Below are 10,948 nucleotides of genomic sequence, written 5' to 3'. Positions count from 1 at the left end.
AGGATGAGTAATGACAGAATTTGTATTTTTTTATTAAACTATCGCTTTAAGTTCATGATGTCTTATAGTGAGTTTATTTCAACTATAGGGAACCCACAATCAAAACTGTCTGTAGTTTAGTGTTTCTAAACTCACAAGATCTTCAGCCAATAAAAATGCCAAGACCAACTTGAATTAAAAAAGTCCAGTTCCCTGTCGGGTGTTGGTAACCCTGTTTCTGTTTCTCCAGCTGTGTGAAGTGTACAGTAAGCTGTGTAAGCATAGGCAGGTTGGAGGAGTCGGACAGACGGAGTGTCTGTCTCTCTGCAGCTTGCTGGAGAGCAGAGGAATCCTCATTCTCAAAAAGGCCAAAGAAGCTCGGTTGATTAAAGTAAGAGCTTTCGAATCATAAAGTAATCAATACTTCAATTTGTTACAATTTAATGAGGGTTCTAAATTATTTTATTTTTTTTCTTTCCTAGATCTCCCTGAAGATTGAAGAGCGAGACGTGGAAAACGCTTTGAAGGATCGAACTCTCCTTGGTAGCATATTAGCGGCTGGTCTGCCATAATCTACACACGAGTTTTTACTTTTTTTATTTTCTTTTTTTTCTCATTCCTTTAAATATTTTATATTGATGAGCTGTGAAAGTCTTAATTAAAATGAGATGTGCTGTTTTAAAGACTGATGATTTGATCCAAAAAGGGTTAATGTCATTTTATTATGTTTGTGTCAAACGTTTTACCTGCCTTTTGAAGTGTCATTCTTCTTTGATGCTTCCAAACAGAAGATATTGCCTTCTATTTTATTTTGTACATCAGCTTTGTAATGTTTTTTAGAGGGGGATACACTTTTAATAAAGCAGAATGTACATGAGTTTGATCCTGAGTCATTTATTTACTCATCTAAACCATTTGAAGTATGGCACACTTTAAAACAAATGTTATCTTGGCTGTTCCTCCCTGTAGAGTTGAACTTGGAGCCTTTGCAGGCTTTTGTAGTTTGTGTATATTAAACAATTCCTTTATTTTATTCCAGTGTCCAGCCGCGTAGTAAGATGAGATGCCAAAAGATTGGTCAGCACATCAAGATTAATTATTTTTATTAAATCAATTAAAGACAATTTACTCAGATGAAAACACTAACTGATTCTGCTGGCACAAACTCCCAAACCATTCATTCAGGTCTCAAAACAGACATTTCACAAAAAGTTTAACACCGGTTTTTACACATTTAAACTTTTTTAATGATTACCGGTACTGCAAAACTACACAAAAACACCCTCATTTTACACTGATTTAACCGTGTTCTCATTCAGAAAGCAATATAATTAACTCAAGCATCGCAATGTAAACTCTAATAGCATACATTTATCCATTTATGCAAACAAGGAAATTTCAATAATCTAAGACTGCTTCTGATCCCTCTGTGGTCATGGCATAAGTTGGTCCCATGTCATGCCACAATGGGACGTTAGGGAGAGATTAAGCAAGATCCATCCCATCCCCCTACACCAGGCCACCACACACATGCCACACTTACCCTGTTTTTGTTTTTTTAATAGCTTAAGCTTTTAATGTGTACTGTGTGCGTCTCAACTAATGTGTGATGCATTAAAAAACAAGGCATGCAATGCAGAACCAGCCCAAGGCAAGAAATCCAGGGTGAAGGAATGCAGGATCCCGAATCTATACATGTATTTAACTATTGGTTCAATATTGATCAGTGTTGTTTCCTCTTCCCACCCCTAGAAGGAGATAATTTTATAGTTATGGTTAGTTTCCAGGTAAGGAATGTCAGCGGATTCATGAATATAGGAAGGTGATCAGAGATGACCAAGAGGAGTGTAAGTATAGTGTATTGTTTTGGATGGAAGTGGACAGGTTTTCCATGGAGACGCAATCTTATTAGTAAGTTCTTCCAAGATGCAATATGTGGTGTTCCTTAATTTCCAGTTCATGAGGATCGTTTTCTTAACACCACAAGAATTAGTTGACTGTTCGGGTCAATTAAAAACACAAACATTAAGTAGCAAAACTGATGATACACCAATCCGAATCTCAGGATAAAATAAATAGGAGCACAGGTGTATCTTCACTATACTATGTACAGTAAACTCAAATATGTAACCATTTTTTTGTAGTTCTGTATTTTTGCAGAACTGAGAAATGAAGAGAAAGTCTTTTGCCAGAAGACCAAGAAACTGCTGTAGTACTGTATACTGTAATGAAATTTGGCTAAATGTGTAGATGCGTCATTTATTTTTTACTGTACTGTAATTTACAGTATACTGTATTGTGTTGAATACCGAGTTAATATTAAAACTTTTCTTCTTTAGTGATTTTCATCTACTATGAAATTTTGTAATTAATTATTTTTTCTATATCTGGTATCTGCACTCTTTCATTTATGTTGTATACTGTAATAGACATTGAGCTGGAAAATCATCTCTGAATCCCAATAAAATTGTTACAGTGTTATGAAATGATCTCACTAGTGTTCACACTTAAACAATTTCAACATCTCAGTCACAAAGCATTAGATAACATGGTTTTATTTCTTTTTTTTGGACAAAGTATGAAGTAAAAATGCTACAAAGAATCCCTTTGTCAGTTAATATGTGAACAAATGTGGAGCTAGTTTTTTATAACACGGTTTAATCGTTTAGTTAAACATTAGTCCCTTTTAATCAGCACGGCATTTATTCCTCACGCAAATAATAATAAGAAAAAAATCTCCATACACATTGCATTGCAAGACAAACAAAATCACTATTTCCTTGTTGATACATTAAGACAGTTTCACCAGAACAAATATATGGAGTGAAGAAAAAAAAAACAAGTGGCAAAAGAACTCCAGTATTTGACAGTCTCAGTTAAGGGAGGAAATATAATGCACTGCACTGAGATCCAAGCGCTGTAGAAAATCAACATTCCAGGCATTTCAGCTCACTAACGCTGATTTCTGATCAGCTCCGATCACCCGTCTGACTAAACCCACTGTGAACGAAGCCATAAAGCTGACCTCAGGTCAGTTATTGTGAGATCGCAAGTCTAAATCATTGATCGCATTTTCAAAAATCTTAAACCTATAAAAACCGACGTGATTATCATTATAAAATATTTTAATAAAATCTCTTTGGCATAGTTAACCATTCCTCTTACCAACAAAGTATTAATGCACCCATAAGAAACACTAAAATATAACATTTTCTACAAAAAGACATGTAAAATGCAACATGCTGTCATCCTTGTATAAAGGCAAGGTAAAGTTGCTCGATTCTGCCTCTCCCAGCACAGCGAGAATTGCATATATTACAGCAGTGTCAGTGAGTGTTTACTGAGAAATGGACCACAGGCACCCAGCGATGAAAAAAAAAAAAACTCTGCTGGGAGTTTCTGTCTAGTGTATTTTTTATAATCCTCTTTCAGTGGAGCTCAATTCATCATCAGGCTGTGAAATAAAAAGAAAACACTCAATTTAATGCAGTTACAGACTTCAGCAGGTAGGTCCAATCTTATTTGAGTATTTGAAGGACAACTGGTGTATTTGAGTAGTACTGACCGGTTAGTAGTTCTCAGGGTAGGAGGGTCTGAGCATGGAGTTGTAACCCATGTTATGTCCATATTCATCTAGCATTTCTTGATCTAGAGGCATGCCATCCATATGCATGCCATCATTGTATCATTGATATCCTACGGGGGGGCCGTAGCCTTCGCCATCTGCACAATGTGCAAAACCAACAAGGTGTTTCAAATCTTTATAGATATAGCTGACAGCCGTAGAGGTAAGTAGCTGGTAAATCATGGTGAGATGATATACTAACCGTCCTCTGGAAGGCCCTGATCCATCATGGTGGTGTGTGCCTAAGATGGAACAAGGACATTGTTAAAAAAAAAACCCTGCTCCTTATGTACATATTGATGATGCATTATCTCTTTTGTTGTTATTTGCATCACCATATTTCCATACAAGGACCATTTGGCTTTGATGTCAGTTTTAAAGTCAACATGAAATTTTAAAAAATGACTTTTATTTTATGGCCAGTGTATCATAGACATCTGACATACATTTGCAGAAAGTACATACTTTGTGCTAAAATGCTAAATACTGTAACCAAATAAAAAAATGCAAAATAATAAGCCTAATTAGGGATAGTAAATATATACTTACAAAAGCACAAAATAAATTAACATTACGTTTTTTTTTTTAAGTTGTAATTACTGTATAGGGGATAATCACAGTTTGTGAAATGTAAGCATTAAAAGCAATTGTTAAATACAATGGTTACAAATATTTGTTAAATACGGTTTTATTTACCATATACTCCTAATATATATATATATATTTTTTATTTCTATTTATTTTTGTAATGTGTATATGTAAATGTATAATTTTGTTACACTATAATAATGTTTTGATCAGTTTGTGATTTGCAATTGTTACTATCTACTATTCTCTATAATTTTAGGGTCAGTTTGACCCACAAATATCATAATTATCAATGGTATTTTTAACTCACAACGAATTGACAACAAAACACACAAAAATTAATTGCCCCCGTTGTTTTAATTCATAGATAATAGCAAGATCTCAATCACTGAGCATGTTAGACTGAGGGCAAAGGCTACATACAAACGCGCTCTCATTCAGACGCATAAAAACGGCCACAACAGTATTGGTGGAAAGGTGTAAGAGTTACCTGAACAAACAGACGAATTGTGTCCATGCCGGCAAGGGTGCCTTTGTTAATAGGATCTCCGGCCAGAATATGCAGAGCACCAGTGCTGCCCTCCACGATCTCTTCCATTCTCACTCCATCCTGAGAGAGAGAAAAAAAGGGTAATTTAATTAAGTGACAAGTGAGGTGTCTAAGTCGCAACATCCAGCTACGGGTGTGCCTCAGGGCTCAGTGCTTGAACCACTTCTCTTCCCCATCTATTCCATACTGCTAAAAATGGAGACTACCTGGTTTTGGAGGAAAAGTTTCTTGAAGCTGGTGTCTTCCTCCGTCACAAGTTCATTGTAAGCTCCACGGAAAGCTCGTTCAGAGTCTGTGGTGGTAGCACAGACACTTTTAGGTCTGTCCTGCTTGGTGTCTGGGCAGTGCCCAGCCGTCATTCAGACTCTTAAGTCTGAGAGTCCTGTTATGGAGGCTTGTTCCAGCTGCTGGTAGCGTCACAGCCAAAGCCAGAACGCGGTGCCACCCTGGGCTGGATGTGTCCAGAGCAGATGGAGTCGGTCTTGGTGTGTCACACCGGTCGAAGACTGCAGGTGAAAATCAATGTCTCGTAGATTGGCAGGGACGTGTGGTCTCCTGCAAGCTCTGGTGTGAAGGCAGGGATATTTCTGACCATTTGCTTTCATGTGCCGTTTCAGGGTTTGTCTGAATTAAACCTTTTCCTCCTCCAGCTGCAGGGGCTCTCAGGACACTGGCTGGTGCAGTGTTAGATGCAAAAAACTGCATTATGATCACTAAAAGACACATCCAACACACCTGATTGACTTATTCCACAGTCAGATACCAAAATGAAGTCAAGAACGGACTGGCTGGACAACCTAGTGGGCTCAGTAATTAATTAATTGCTGTAAACCAGACACCCTGCAAAAACATGAGAGAGATTCGTTCAAGCTACTTCGTTCTCGTGGTAATAATACATTTGTATTAAAATCACCCATGATGATGCATTCTTTCTCTAGGAATATATTGCTTTTGCAACAGACAGATTCAAGAAGTTCATAAAAGTTTGTTTGCTTAGGTGGGGGGTAATGGTGCGTTCTATTATAGCCAACGAACCGACTCGGACCTCGGATATGACGTCACGTCCACACTTCAAGCGTTCTATAATGTTTTGGGCGTCCGTAATTAAAAAATAAGTATGTGCTTCACCTTACAGAACACCGAGGAAGAACTTGAACTTGAAAATGTTCACTTTATTTCATGTTAATCTTCTGTTAGCAACGCTAGCAACGTAGTAATTGCACTCACAACAACCGATTCCCATACCTACAGGGGACGCAGTAATACGAGTGATTATAATCGTCATTTAAAATACCAAAGCGGTTCAAAAACAATGAAAACAATTCATACTTTCAAGTCACACAGGGCGCAGCCATCTTGAATTCCGAAACGGAATTCTTGCTCGGTGTCCTCACGGTTGTCCGACGTCCGAGAGGAGAAATCCGAGGAAAGGGGGCGTGTTGCTACGCAACGTCTGTCTTCCGATTCGGATCTCCGAGACGGATAAATAATAGAACGCACCATAACATACACCAACAATGACGGGCTTTGTTTTAGGAAAAATGAACTCCACCCACGCTGCCTCCATGCCATCCACCTGTAGATCGTGGCGCGGATTAAAAGTTATACCAGTCCTTATAAAAAGGCACACTCCTCCTCCTCCGTGTCTGTTGCGATCGCGTCGGTAGATCTAGTAATAACCATAGACAGTGGTAATAACCACTAAGCCCAACTTCACAATCTTGAATGGAACCGTCTAGCCAGGTCTCCCGTCTCCAATCTTATGAAGCTGCAGACTTGGCGCCTGCATCTACAGCAAGGGGGTAATCCATCGACCGGAAGTTGAAGCCGGCCGGGTGCCGCCATCTTGTAGCAGAACTTCACTTGCGTTAGCATTTCCATTGACTACCATTCATTTTGGCGTCACTTTGACAGCGAATAACTTTACATCTGAGGCGTTTAAAGACTCCATTTGTCCATTATTTATTTCTAAAGAAACACGACAATGTATAAATGGCTCCATTACCTTCTATGTTACATTATGGCCCCGTAGAAACAGTTTTAGTAAAAATAGGCTAACGATTGCGTCATAACCACTCGACTCTCTGTCGCGCTGTACAGAAATTACCGTACAGACAGGAGGAGAAGCTCGCAGGCAATCGGGGGGACGTCCCGTCAAGAGAGAAGCCCATAGATAATGAGTCCATAAAAGCAACGGAATACTTACTCCTGCTCACTCACGATAAAGGACTCTTTGCTCAAGTTCCCCGTCTCTGCAAGATTAACGTTGGCAATTTTCACGCACAGCTACTAGAAGATTCACGTCTGTCAGACAGGTTGCTCACGTCATCAAGCTTAGTTTGAGTCGGTCTGAGTCTGCGCGTCAGGAACGGAAGTTCTCAAAAATCGCTAAAAGTGGGCTTCAACTGTCTCAACTGAGTTCCAATGAGATCGCTCTGTCCATTTATTTTACTGTCTATGATCTACAGTCCCCCACCCAGAGTCCCGCATTCTCAGACCCCTTGTTTTTCGAGACAGCGCCTCCTGCTGTTCGGAAGATCGTATAACACCCCCACCCAGAGTCCCGCGTTCTCAGACCGCTCGTTTTTCGAGACAGCGCAACCTTATCCAAATGCAATTGAAAAAATAATAGAATGCAATATTACGGTCTCGTTTTATTTAAAGTTATCCAAATAAATATTTGCGTTCCCTGCTTTGCATGTGGCAAAAAAACGCATTGTGTTCTCTGACTAACAAATTACCCAGTAGTTATTTTTTTTAGCATGGGTGTGGAAGGGATACAATTACAGATTGAACTATCTTCTGAAAAATATTATGTGATATTATATTGCTACAATGTTTTTTTTTATTAAAATTCCAATTTTTCTTTCAGTTCAACCTATAATGGTCTAATTAACATTATACCATGCTAACATTACAAAACCTGTTTTTTGATATTTTGAATGTGAAGCAAAACTCAAATAAGAATAGACAAAACACCAATAATAAACAATTCTGTACTTTATTTAAAGATCACCTAAACATCATCTTGCTGTAAAGAAAAAAGGAAGAAAGAATTGTGTTAGTGACTTTACTTTTCGTCTTCAATTGCATTTAAAAAAAATCCTCATTCACGCTTTGGATAAAAGCGTCTGCTAAATGAATAAATGTAAAATGTAATATAAATGCATAAGGTAAAATAATTACTTTCTGGTAGGTGAATGTTCCTTCTTTTTTCCTTCTTTTTGCAATCAATCGCTCTGTCAAATTCCTCGACTTCACTAAAATAAAAGATGAATGCCATTGTCAAAAATATTGTGTAATAATAAATAATGTTTTTTTCTGCAAATGCAAATTACAAGCATACCTAGGGTTATAAGTAGGGCCACGGAGGAACACCTCCTCAGCCTCCTGCCAGGATAATGCCTGCATCTCACATAGGCCATGAATGATGGCCCATATAAATAAATAAATAAATAAATTACTCCGGCATTAATTAATTCAATTTATAGTTTTAGGAGAAAAGGTCCGGTAATTAAAAAAAGGTCAAACGGCAAAGCTGCTTAAATAATTAATGATGACATTCTTTGATAATAAATTTTTACAATGGCTTGTCTATAAAAAGTCCAAGGTTAAAGGCTAACTTTAGCTATCAAAAATTTTCGTGGAAAAAAGGCGAAAAAACATACATTAACGGCTCAATTTTTGTTACAAACTATCTTTACACATATTAAATGGACTATTCATATGTTGGTGTATCGATGAACTATAAAGTAGTTTTATTAATAAAGAAATTGAATGAGTATGATTCGCTAAATAAAATTGACGATACGATACTCACGTTTCGGCTTAAGTTCTTCACATGTTTATCCGATCCAATTTGATAGGAGGCGCTGTCTCGAAAAACAAAGGGTCTGAGAATGCGGCGGGACTCGGGGGACTCGGAGCCGGGTGCAGTGGCGCGCGCCTGTAGTCCAAGCTACTGGGAGGCTGAGGCTGGAGGATCGCTTGAGCTCAGGGGTTCTGGACTGCAGTGGACTATGTCGATCGGGTGTCCGCACTAAGTTCGATATCGATATGGTGATTCTGGGGGAGCCCGGGACCACCAGGTCGCCTAAGGAGGGGTGAACCGGCCCAGGTCGGAGACGGAGCAGGTCAAAGTCCCCGTGTCGATCAGTAGTGGGATCGCGCCTGTGAATAGACACTGCAGTGCATCCTGAGCGATACAGCGAGACTCAGTCTTTTGTGTGAACAGTTTATTTTGTGGGAATCTAATAAACAACAGCAGCAACAACAAATTAACACAAAATAAAGCACTTATTGGCCAGACTTTAAGTTACTCAGTCCAGTCTTTATTTATTATAATAAAGTAGTATACTGTATATTGTGTCTCGCTGTTAGATACATTTACACTAATGCATTACTAAATATAAAATAAATATAAATAGTGGCTAATGAATGAATGTTTGTTTGTTTATTTATTTATTACAACATATTTGTTTGCATGGCTTAGTTATATATTATATAAATATAAATGTAAAAAAAATGTGGCTATTTTGGACATTCCTGAAATAAATATTAATATATAATAATATATATATGTTGATACATACTTGCCTTTATGTTTGGTTTCACAGTAATGTCACATTTTCCACTCTAACCAACTGAAGACATCCAATATTCATATTAAATTGCTCTACGTCTATTTATGACTATTTTGTCCATGACCTGAAAGGTGATGTTTTTTAAAACATCAGATATCGTACAGTATGTAGGCTATTGTGAGTATTTGCAGCACATGTGTTGTCAAACTGATGAAGATGTTTTCTGAGGGTAGTAGGCCTACGTTTACACGACAAATATGTGCTGAAAACAGAACGTTTTTTTCTTTGTACAGTAGCCTACAGATGACAACGTTATCCCCGTTCACACAGATCTGTCAAAAACAACTAATAACACTGAATTATGCATGCCAGACAAGAAGCCTTGTTGGCGATGTCACTTTGTAAAGACGCGCCTGCGCACATACGCATTATTTCACTACAGTGCAATCATTCTAAGAATGTAGATTGGCAAAAGTCCTTTCATTTGCAAAAAAAGATAGACTTTTTATTTTATTTTTTATTAATGCCAAGGTATCAAAAATATAAGTAGCCTACACAAATGTACAAATTACATTCAACGAAATAAAGAAAGCAAAACAGCACACAGGCCTATACATATAGCCTGTACTCATAAAAAAATAAAAATAATAATAAAACAGAACAGAACAGAAAGCTTTAATGAAATAAATTAAAAAGTTGAAACAAGTTTATTGTCTTAAGAGCTTTAAGATTCTTAGATGACGAAATGCTTTGGATGTAGCCTATTGTTGGACCTCTCTTCTAAAAACAATGAATAAGGAATTCTGCTGAGTGAATTTACTACGGAGAATGTGAAATTTTGCAAGGCACAATAATAGATTAATAATAAAATACTCATTAAATTGAGCTTTTTGTATATTGAGACGCCAAACAGAAACAGTAGCCTACATCCTTAAAAGCAAAGAGAAATCCGGAAGCACATTGTGTTTAATAAAATTAGAAAATTCAACAAAATAACTGTGTGTGAGGACAATCCCAGAAGATATGAAAAGCAGGGGCACCACAAAAGGAACAACTTGTGTTTACATCTGAGCTTTAGCAGGGTAAAATTTGTGTAATAATTTAAATGAAATTTCTCTAACCTAAAAAGCCGACTAAACAAGTAATACGCATGTGCATGACGTGACGTCAACGTTTTCACAGATTCGATTTTGTAGTTTTACACGGAGATGATACGGGTGTCGTCATAGACATGTATTTATTATGTCTATGGGTGTCGTTTTCAAGAACTTGCACTTTTGAAGTTTGCGTTTTCAGATTACAGAACGCTGTTGTCGTGTAAATGAACGGCCAAAACGCACAAAAAGTCATTCCGTTTTTAGTTGAAAACGGTGTCGTGTAGAGTAGACCCAGAGAACGGACTTTGGTAGACCATAGACATAATAGAGCAGACAGCCCTATTTGCTTGTGTCCTCTGTATATGCATGCGTTTTTTGCAGTGCGTTGTGCTATCTCGGCCACCATACCCGATGCTCTGCTGCACTTGACGTCATAGGCGGAAGTCACCGTGGTTGCTTAACCCACTGAGTGGCAGTGCTGTGTTCAGCTTGAAAGCAGAAAGGGGGGGGGGAAAAGAAAAAAAAT

General features: G+C 37.8%; 1 long non-coding RNA gene across 1 annotated transcript; it reads left to right on the top strand.

The window, feature by feature from the left end:
• Nucleotides 1-233: 233 nt before the first annotated feature.
• Nucleotides 234-856, top strand: LOC130086577 (uncharacterized). Its single transcript, XR_008807231.1, has 2 exons — nucleotides 234-370; nucleotides 462-856. It is a non-coding gene; the product is annotated as an uncharacterized LOC130086577 (long non-coding RNA).
• The last annotated feature ends 10,092 nt before the right edge of the window (nucleotides 857-10,948 follow it).

Source organism: Rhinichthys klamathensis, unplaced genomic scaffold (genome assembly GCF_029890125.1).
Source record: "Rhinichthys klamathensis goyatoka isolate OS25496 unplaced genomic scaffold, OSU_Roscu_1.1 h1tg000098l_1, whole genome shotgun sequence".
In the NCBI taxonomy this organism is placed as follows: domain Eukaryota; kingdom Metazoa; phylum Chordata; class Actinopteri; order Cypriniformes; family Leuciscidae; genus Rhinichthys; species Rhinichthys klamathensis.
Note: the sequence above shows the minus strand (reverse complement) of the source record. Positions and strands in the feature narration are given on the sequence as shown.